The 8279-nt window shown below is 33.4% G+C and overlaps 1 long non-coding RNA gene across 1 annotated transcript; it reads left to right on the top strand.

Annotated features, from left to right (window-relative positions):
• Nucleotides 1–571: 571 nt before the first annotated feature.
• LOC118738569 lies at nucleotides 572–1422 on the top strand. Its single transcript, XR_004992896.1, has 2 exons — nucleotides 572–903; nucleotides 965–1422. It is a non-coding gene; the product is annotated as an uncharacterized LOC118738569 (long non-coding RNA).
• The last annotated feature ends 6857 nt before the right edge of the window (nucleotides 1423–8279 follow it).

Below are 8279 nucleotides of genomic sequence, written 5' to 3'. Positions count from 1 at the left end.
GAGGAATTTTTCCAATTCTTGACGTTTGCAAGCAATTTAATTTTAAAATTTTACACACACTTTCTCATTTTCAATCTCAAACAACAACAACTTTGAACAATTCCTTTTTTTGCTCTCAATTTTATACGATTTTAAAATGTTGGCAAACTTCAAAGAAAAAATCATGGCCGACGAATTGAGAGAACGCTTTTACCCATGATAAAAACATTATAAGGTAAATTCATTATCTCAATTCGTCGGCCATGATTTTGTTTCTGACGTTTGCACGCATTTTAAAATCATATAAAATTGAAAATAAAAAAATTAAATTGTTCACAATTGTTGTTATTTGAAAGTGAAAATGAGAAGGTTTGTGTGAGTTTGAGTTTTGAATTTTTAAATTATATTGCTGGCAAACGTCAAACTACGTCTCAATGGTTTTACCTTGTTATGTTTTTATCATGCTTTTACCTATGTTTTTATCATGAAAATTATATTGCTGGCAAACGTCAGACTGTCTCTCAATGATTTTACCTTGTAATGATCATGGTGGAATAATACAAGGTGTTGGATATTGACAGCGTTCTCGCTCTAATCCGCCATCTTGGCTCCCTTAGCTATATCAGTGTTTCCCTCTTGAAAAAACTGCATTTTATCGCCTTTAAAAAAGTACTAAACTACCTCATTCCCTATTCCAAAACTGATTTGCAATCATTGAACAATTCTTTGACATTTACTCTATTCTTATCGTTGGCAACTGAAAATTAAATTAGAAATTTCAACATTAATTCGGCAAAAAAACATCGGTTTAGAGTTCTCCCCAAGGATTTGTAGTTATTTTGGTCGGTGCTTCCTTCCGCTGCAATTCCGTCTGTGGTTCACTGCCACTGGCCTTGCTTTTTCAACGATATAACTGTTTTCTTGGTAAGTTTAGATGGAAGATTTAAACAAGAACTATGTATTTAACTATGCATCTATTCCCCAGTGATTTTTGCTGCTGCAATCCCGTCTGTGGTTCACTGCCACTGGCCCTGCTTTTCCAACGATATAACTGTTTTTTTGGTAACTTCTACCGCTAAGACTTTGTTGCTTTTTCCCTTTTCCCTAAAAACATAATAGTGCTACAAAGCTCAATAACAATATGGAAACAAATGTTAATAAGCCACAATAATATTGACAATAAATAAGATTTCACTACGATTGAATTTTCTATTAGTAACAGGGTAGTTATAGTGAATGTTTTATTCGATAACTAAAACTATATTTGATGTTTGTAGCGATAAAAATATGCCTAAATCAGCCAAATACCCTATGTGGGTCGGCTGAATCAGTAAAACGTGACAGTAGTTGACTTTTGAGGTTAATATATCGGTCTTGAGTTGGTAAGGTTTTTAAAACATCCGCAGCTTCCTTTAAAGCATCGCTGCTAATTGCTGAGAGGACCAGATTATATTTACCGACATAAGATGTGGTCTTGTACGACTGAAAGGTGGCCTCAATTTGTAGAAACCATTTGTCTGGCATCTCAGTTCAGAACGGTCGCAGCTTGCATTGCGATGCAAGCTCCACATCTTTAGTTGGCATTTTGTTCGATGAAATATTCTCCCCATCCGTCGATTCGCCCTTTTGTCGATTCCGTCATGTTGTAACGACTCGGGGTCACCACTAATTTTTTGGTTTTGGAAGTTTGACTATAATTATAGGACATTGTGTTTAATAAACTAAATTACCATTTATTGCATAAGTACTACGTTATATATACTACTTTCGCGAATTTAGCTTATCATAATATACCGTTTGTAACTATTTATATGCAAAATTTTATATGAAAAATAGTACCAAATTTCGTAATACTTCGCAAAGCGGGCTTTTTTTCTTCCCGTTTCTCTCGTGCTTCCATATTACAACCTTTTGTAAGGGAGCTGTCGACATGAGCTGTCACTACGTACAACACCTTGTATAATTCCACCATGGTAATGATTTTATTGTTCGAAATTGTTGTTGCTTGAGATTGAAAATGACTATATTTTTATCATGGGAAATGCTTATAAACAGGGAACGGATTTTTAGGACCTAAAAACCCATAAAAAAGGCAAAATAAAATAACGAAATATGCTGGAAAAGGCAAAATAAAACAGCGAAAAAGGCAGGAAAATGTATTAGATATTGCAAAAAAAGCATAGAAATGTTTATATTATAAGTAAAAAGAGAAAAACTATGAACTAGTTTCATTATATGAAAAATTTGTACTTTGAATCTTTGACTATTTTATCCTTTCGAGTTTCTAACTCATAAAACTTTAATCTGTATAATTGTAGTAACTTTGAACCACAAGTTGCGTTTTGAAGTTTTCTGGCAGCATTTCCATTAGATTTTCGCGAAGAAAAGCCTTGAATGTACTAAATGTGCGCTCGACGTAAGTTGATACAAGTGGAGCCCAATTTAAATATGGAACGTTTGAAACGTTCATATTATCAGGAATATGGGCATTTTCCTCGCCCTTTACAATTTCATCCACACCCCTTATTGTCTCCAAGCCTACGTTAGCTGAGAAAACGGCTTTGAATTTTTCCAATTTTTTTAGTGGAAGGTGTTGCTCATTTTCTCCATACAAAAACTAATTGTTGAATTACTTTGTATGGAAGAACTTGCGTGAAAAAAAATTACCACAAATCAATGCGATTTTCTAGCGACTTCAAACTTGCACTTTGTTATTCTAAATTTGAATGGGCTATAAAACTGCATACTTAGAAAACTGCATACTAAAAAATCTGAATAAAAAGTTACAAATAAGTGTGCAAATTTAATGAATTTTCCTGAGTTTTGCACAAAGTTTGGAGATTTTATTATTGGCTGCGTTTCTTTATACATTCCGGATAATCCCATTTCACAGCCGGAATAAACAGAATGTGTTTGAAATATACGTTAACATATCATCAGGAACGTTCTAAAGAATAAGTAAACAAAAAAGTTTATTCCAAACGTTCAGAATGAATAATGAAATGCAGCCATTATGTTTTCTGGTGTAGAATGAACAATATTTTTACAAAAAATTATCGAAAATAAATTATAACAAAGAACTTTGCATATATTGCGAAAAATTCACTTCTGTTCGGCACTGTATGTATTTTTCCACTTTTTCTCAGCAGTTGCTGTAACCGAATGGATGCTTGTTCGACTGCCAACTTGTTGGTCATGGGTTCAAAACCTATGACACGGACCTTTTTTACTGCTTTTACTATTTTTTTTTGTATTCACCAATGCTTATTTAAAATTTGGTCAAGATAAAATTAGTAAAACGAAGGTATTGATGAATAAGTGATTTTTTTTCTTTTTATGACGATGAGAGATATTTCCAAGCAAAATGAAAATTGCGCCCCAAAACTTAACAATCGAAAAATGTCACAATGCCGTTTCACTCGTTTCACTGGTGGCCTATTTATGGTAATTTTTTCTTCCTTTAGTTGCGTTGTTATTATTTATAAGCAACATATAGTTTTAAAACAAGCCTTATCGCAGTCGCTGTTTGGATAAGGGAATTTTTCCATTTGAATGCAGTTAGTCTGCTTTTCCTCTGCTCTTCATCCAAAATCCTAGGAAGCACTTCAGGCATTCACCTATTATTGTCCGCAAAATGTGCAAAACGGCGTCCGTTGGCGCTATTTGACTTCTTCGTGTAGTAGGAATGCGTCGGTCTTCGACAGCACTCGGCTGGGTATTGGACCAAACCAACTTTTTTTAAGAGATTTTTGTGATAAGTAAAAAACCACCTACTGAGCACACAAATGTGAAGAATGTGAATAAGACAATAACTCTTCAGCACCTTTATGAAGAGATTCTAAGTCTGAAACGGATTAACACCGATATGCAGTGTTGCCGTTTTGGTTACTTTTAACCAATTTTGGTTATTTTTTTCTTGCCTGTGAAGTTGTTAAGATCTTTCGCATTTTGGTTATTTTTAACATTTACTGTAGTTTCTAATTTTTGTATACATACAATAATTAAATCTTTGAAAAATAGTATAAACAAATACATTACAAATGCTCAATATGGTTATTTAACTAAAGTTATTACTACTAAAATGGCAACTCAAGATTCGACTTATTCCGATAATAATCATGTGTTTACATATGCAAAAGAACATGTAAAAGTTCGAGGGTGCAACTATTATCGGTTCGTGTCTTTAATAAATCGCGGTGAATTAATCGCCAAGTTTTTGAAACGGCCCCGCAGTTACACCATTTTTATGTTCTTTGCACACACCTCCATAATACGTACCTGAAATGACATTTGAATAATACGAGTCATTAAGAAGCCGCGAAAAATTATTAGAATTCCGCGCAAAATTGGTGTTTCAAGTTAATTTATACGGGCTCAATTCTATGGATAAGTGAGAAAAAAATACACAATTTTGGTTTTATTTTGCATAATATGTATTCCCAAAAAACTTTTAAATTAGGTTCGTTATAAGACATAGGCCAGCTACACCTGTCGAGGTTGAGGAGAGTAGCAGCAGCAGGGGCAGCCCCAGCAGTGAAACCAAGTGAGAATATTTGGAATCATTGTATTAATATTACTTACATATGTATGTATTTGTTTTATAATATACAGAATACATAATATACATGGTCGGCTAAAGACCACTTCAAATGAATACATACTCAGATAGTACATATATAAATACCTCGTATATGCGGAATACCAAGTCATGTATGTACCATAAAAAGGGGAGTTGGTAATTATTTTTTCATTACTGCTTACTTTATTAATTTAAGTTAACATTAATAATAATAATCCTATAGAAAGTAGGTTCAAACGAAATACCATTCCACAGTTTTGAAAAAATCGGTTTTTCGCGCTTTTGTAAAATTTATTTTCCATCGTATACGCGGTACTCCGTTTGGCGTATGCGAGGTACTTCGCGCTGAGCGACGATATTGTTCAATACAGTCCAATTTTTAATTGTTTAATCTTAATTATAAAATATTTACAATGTGGTTGTTCACGCTGATTAGGGATTTCATTGTTTCTTACAAAGAAGTTGGAAACTGTGTACCTATGTACTTATTTAAAAACGTCATTTAGAGTCTGGTAATGTTTAGGAAGATATTAACATACATATGCACCTAATACGGGAAGCCGTATTTTCTAAAATATGTATTTATATTTATATACTTATATATGAATGTATTTCATTTATTTTTAGCCTTAAAAGGATTTACTTTTCAAAAATGCAAATAAAAATTGATTTTCTTTGGTTTGTAAAATTTGTCTATACGTACTATATAAAATAATTTGTGATGACCTGAGTTGTTAATCTAAGAAAAAAATTGGTTATTTTTCCTTACATTTGGTAACTTTTTCGTCAAATCTCGGTTAGAAAGTTCTTTGAGCGGCGGCAACACTGCCGATATGCTTAAATCAGTGAGCGAGCTATCTGAAGAGAACAAGACTTTAAAAGAGAAAGTAGTAAAGCTGGAGAGTAAAATATATTGGAGAGAGCAAAAAGAACATGAGAACGTGATCGAAATAACTGGCGTACCACAGCAAAACAGTAGCAATGCTGAAGCTTGTATGCAGAAAATAATCGTTGACGCTCTGGGAGTCTCGATCTCACCTTCTCAAGTTGACAAATGTGTGATAAAAAGCATAAAACCGAAAACTGTCTCGTTACCTGCTCGAAATTTTATATGCGTGCATTTTAGGTCTAATGAGATTAACAGAACATTCGAAGACTTAAATTTGATAAAAGACTACAAGTAGTAAACTAGTCTGAGCATTTTGTCTCTATAACCATGACCATAACAAATTTTTTATCCGATGTTCTAATTAATGATAACCCAATCATCACAAGCAATAAAGTAATACTTAATTCTCACTCAGAAGGTTTAAACAATTTCTTAGTTATTCACCAAAACATACGTAGTCTAAGGCAAAATTTTGATGTATTTGTATGTAATCTTGAAGCTTTAAATATTCAACCAGATCTAATTTTTGTGTCTGAAATATGGATTTTCTCATATGAGAAAAAATGATTATAAAATACCAAGTTATAACTTTTTTGCTAACACTAACGATAGCTACAGTGCAGGGGGTGTTGGAGTTTTTGTGCGTGACGTATATGAAGATTATAAGCAAAATAAAAAACATTAGAAAATCATATACTAAAATTAATTTCAAGTTACTGAACGACAAGTTACGCTACGAGAATTGGTCGCATGTTTACGCAGAAAACGACGTTTCGTTATACTATGCTTTATTTCTGGAAACCTTAAAGTCTCATATTGGAGCTTCTAGCGTTAATGCGTTACAGCGAAAGCAAAACATTAGACTGAAACCTTGGATAGATCAAGATCTCTTAAAGAAAATAAAACTAAAAAATAAATTAAGCAAAAAGTGCACCAAGCGTCCAAATAATAGAAAACTTCGTTCTCGATACATCAAACTTAGTAACAAAACTAATAAAGCAATTCGATTGAGCCAAGATAGCTTTTTTCGAAATGAGTTTAAATCCTCATTCTGAAATACAAGAAAAGAGTGGGAGGTTGTCAATCGGGCTCTTAATCGAGCACCGGCAGAGCGTGTCGAGTCAATTGCCCTGTGGTCAAAAGGTCATTCGATCTCAGATCCTATAGGAGTAGCCAATGAGTTCAATAAGCACTTCACCTCTATTGGGAAAACTATATGGACCGATTGCAATTGCCAGTTTGCCTTAGGACTGCCCTCAAACCCTGATACTCAGAAAAGTTTCTTTTTTAATTCAATTTCAAGCTCAGAAATAACTAATATAATCAAAACTTTAAATAACTCAGGTTCTTGCGGTGATTACGGTATTTCCAATAAAATGCTTAAATGCTTATCCTTTAATATAGTCGATACACGGTCAAAAATTTGGGTTTAATTTTTAAACCGCGCTGGGACTACTGCCTTTTTTAAACTTTTATAGTCTACTTTTTAAACCAGTCAATAGTTTTACGCAATTTTTAATATATTCTGGTTTAAATTTTAGCCCAAAAAGTTCGTGGTTTAAAAATCAAACCAAAATGTTTTAATTCTAGTTTCTAGGTTTCAAATATAGAAACTTTGGTTTAAAATCTAAACCGAAATAGAATATGTTTGCACAGCGAATTGTGGTGTTGATTCAAACTCAACATATGAAAGCACATTTACATGCGTGGCTGTAGCTGACTGTGCAAAGATGCTTGATACAATTGGTTGCTACCAAGGCTGTCCGGGTTCAATCCCAACCAGACGGAGCGTGAAATTTAAGACTGTTTTTTTTTATTCTTAATTATGAAAATGTTTGGGTTTAACATTTAAACCGAATTGTTTAAATTCTAAACCCAACATATGTGCTCTCTTTTTTATAAACTTGGAAGGTTTGTATTTGAAACTGAATTTAGTTTGGTCATATATGTAGTCCAAAAAGTTTAAAATTAAAACCGAAATTTTTAACCGTGTATACTTAAATACTTATTCAATGCTAGTGTTACGCAGGGTGTTTTTCCAGAAGATTTGAAGTGCGCTATTATAATTCCAGTTTTCAAAAGAGGCTATAAGAAGGATGCAAATAATTACAGGCCTATATCTTTGCTCCCGACAATATCAAAAGTATTTGAAAAAGTTATTAAAAATAGAATTGTAGACTATCTTGATAGGTCGAAATTCTTTAGCCCAATGCAGTTTGGCTTTCGTTCGGGACTTTCTACGGAAGATGCTCTACTAGATTTTTGCTCGTACATCTACCAAGGCTTGGACAGTAAAAATATCTGTGCTGGACTTTTTGTTGACATTACAAAAGCTTTCGATATGGTAGATAGAGATATACTTTTAAATAAGCTATTTAGCGCTGGTTTCAGAGGGTTTATGCATAAGTGGTTTAAATCCTATCTCTCGAACAGAGTGCAAAAAGTCAAAGTTGCAAATAGCTATAGTAGTTTAGAGCCTGTTCATCTGGGCGTACCCCAAGGTTCAGTTCTTGGTCCAATACTTTTTTTGATTTATATCAATTCAATTTTTTCTTTGCCACTGAAAGGCAAAGTAACTGCTTTTGCTGATGACCTTGCCATTACTTATTGTACTTCGAGCTACTTTGAAGCAATATGTGACATTAATCACGACATACATCTACTCAGAATCTGGTTTGCATTGCATAAACTGTCTGTAAGTAGTAAATCTAAGCTTATGTACTTTAGCCTCGTTTCCAAAGAATTCCCAAACTGTGATATTTTGTTTCATTCTTCAGATTGTCTGCGTTTTAATTTGCATAATAATGAGTGCTCTCTGAATGAGTCGAAAAA

Source organism: Rhagoletis pomonella, unplaced genomic scaffold (assembly GCF_013731165.1).
Source record: "Rhagoletis pomonella isolate Grant_MI unplaced genomic scaffold, Rhpom_1.0 Rhpom_scaffold_00004, whole genome shotgun sequence".
In the NCBI taxonomy this organism is placed as follows: Eukaryota; Metazoa; Arthropoda; class Insecta; order Diptera; family Tephritidae; genus Rhagoletis; species Rhagoletis pomonella.
The sequence above is the reverse complement of the archived record's forward strand: the minus strand, read 5'-3'. Positions and strand labels throughout refer to the sequence as shown.